Source organism: Petromyzon marinus, unplaced genomic scaffold (genome assembly GCF_048934315.1).
Source record: "Petromyzon marinus isolate PM22_M1 ecotype Great Lakes invasive population unplaced genomic scaffold, UKy_Petmar_22M1.pri1.0 PM_G_Scaffold_21, whole genome shotgun sequence".
In the NCBI taxonomy this organism is placed as follows: domain Eukaryota; kingdom Metazoa; phylum Chordata; class Hyperoartia; order Petromyzontiformes; family Petromyzontidae; genus Petromyzon; species Petromyzon marinus.
The window spans coordinates 170,001-172,500 of record NW_027422773.1 but is presented as its reverse complement, the minus strand read 5'-3'; positions in this window follow the sequence as shown (position 1 = coordinate 172,500).

The window sequence follows — 2,500 nt, the reverse complement described above, 5'->3', positions numbered from 1 at the left end:
TTTGCAGCAGGAATGCATGTGCAGTCAAAAAAGTGAATATTTTTCACGGATAGACCCCGTGAAACGCTAGAAATTGGCGGCGATGTCTCTCTTGTGGCTCACGGGGCTGTTAGGGTCGCACAGAAATCCCTCGGAATGGGAAAACGGGTCATTTTCGTGTCGCCACATTGCATGCGAACCGCATGAAACTTCCAGAGGCATTTGCAGCAGAAATGCATGTGCAGTCAAAAAATTGAATATTTTTCACGGATAGACCCCGTGAAACGCTAGAAATTGGCGGGGATGTGTCTCTTGTGGCTCACGGGGCTGTTAGGGTGGCACAGAAATCCCTCGGAATGGGAAAAAACGGGTCATTTTCGTGTCGCCACATTGCATGCGAACCGCATGAAACTTCCAGAGGCATTTGCAGCAGGAATGCATGTGCACTCAAAAAATGTGATATTTTTCACGGAGAGACCCCGTGAAACGCTAGAAGTGGGCGGGGATGTCTCTCTTGTGGCTCACGGGGCTGTTAGGGTGGCACAGAAATCCCTCGGAATGGGAAAACGGGTCATTTTCGTGTCGCCACATTGCATACGAACCGCATGAAACTTCCAGAGGCATTTGCAGCAGGAATGCATGTGCACTCAAAAAAGTGAATATTTCTCACGGATAGACCCCGTGATACGCTAGAAATTGGCGGGGATGTCTCTCTTGTGGCTCACGGGGCTGTTAGGGTGGCACAGAAATCCCTCGGAATGGGAAAACGGGTCATTTTCGTGTCGCCACATTGCATGCGAACCGCATGCAACTTCCAGAGGCATTTGCAGCAGAAATGCATGTGCAGTCAAAAAAAATTGATATTTTTCACGGATAGACCCCGTGAAACGCTAGAAATTGGCGGTGATGTGTCTCTTGTGGCTCACGGGGCTGTTCGGGTCGCACAGAAATCCCTGGGAATGGGAAAACGGGTCATTTTCGTGTTGCCACATTGCGTACGAACCGCATGAAACTTCCAGAGGCATTTACAGCAGGAATGCATGTGCACTCAAAAACTTCTATATGTTTCACGGATAGACCCCGTGAAACGCTAGAAATTGGCGGGGATGTGTCTCTTGTGGCTCACGGGGCTGTTAGGGTGGCACAGAACTCCCTCGGAATGGGAAAAGGGGTCATTTTCGTGTTGCCACATTGCATAGGAACGCCATGAAACTTCCAGAGGCATTTGCAGCAGAAAGGCACGTGCACTCAAAAATTTTAATATTTTTCACGCATAGACCCGTCAAACGCTAGAAGTTGGCGGGGATGTCTCTCTTGTGGCTCACGGGGCTGTTAGGGTCGCACAGAAATGCCTCGGAATGGGAAAACGGGTCATTTTTGTGTGGCCACATTGCATAGGAACGGCATGAAACTTCCAGAGGCATTTGCAGCAGGAATGCATGTGCACTCAAAAACGTCTATATTTTTCACGGATAGACCCCGTCAAACGCTCGAATTTGGCGGGGATGTTTCTCTTGTGGGTCACGGGGCTGTTCGGCTCGCACAGAACTCCCTTGGTCCACCTGATTCGTGCATACAGGCAGCAACTAAAACTCTGTAAACCTGCTGTGAGGACATCTAAACAGTGGACCAGTGAGGCTGTGGAAGATTTGCGGGCGTGCTTAGACTGTACTGACTGGGATATGTTCACGACTGCTACCAATAGTCTGGATGAACTCACAGAGGCTGTGACGTCCTACATCAGCTTCTGTGAGGACTGCTGTATCCCAACACGTACCAGGGTGAACTTTAACAACAACAAGCCCTGGTTCTCAGCAAAGCTCAAAAGGTTGAGGTTGGAGAAGGAGGAAGCGTTTAGGAGTGGGGATAGAGACAGATTCAAGGAGTCGAAGAACAGGTTTAGCAAAGCGGTGAGAGAGGCTAAACGACTGTACTCAGAGACACTAAAACACCAGTTCTCTACTAACGACGCTGCTTCTGTCTGCCAAAGGGCTCAGGCACATCACCAACTACAAACCCAGAGCGCCCCACACCACTAACGACTCCCGCCTAGCCAACGACCTGAACGAGTTCTACCGTAGATTTGAAAGACAATTGGACTGTCCTGAACCACCCCTTCCCACCCAAGAGGCCCCATCCCCCACCCATAGTACAGAAACGACTCTCTCCTTTCAGGAGGGAGAAGTTAATGGGCTTTTCAAGAGGCAGAATCCACGCAAAGCAGCCGGGCCGGACTCTGTCTCTCCAGCCACCCTCAGGCACTGCGCTGACCAGCTGTCTCCGGTGTTCACCAACATCTTTAACACCTCCCTGGAGACATGCCATGTACCAGCCTGTCTCAAGTCCTCCACCATCATCGCTGTGCCCAAAAAGCTAAGGCCAACAGGACTAAATGATTACAGACCGGTCGCCCTTACATCTGTGGTAATGAAGTCTTTTGAGCGCCTGCTCCTGGCACACCTCAAAGCCATCACAGACCCTCTCCTGGACCCCCTTCAGTTTGCCTACAGAGCCAACAGGT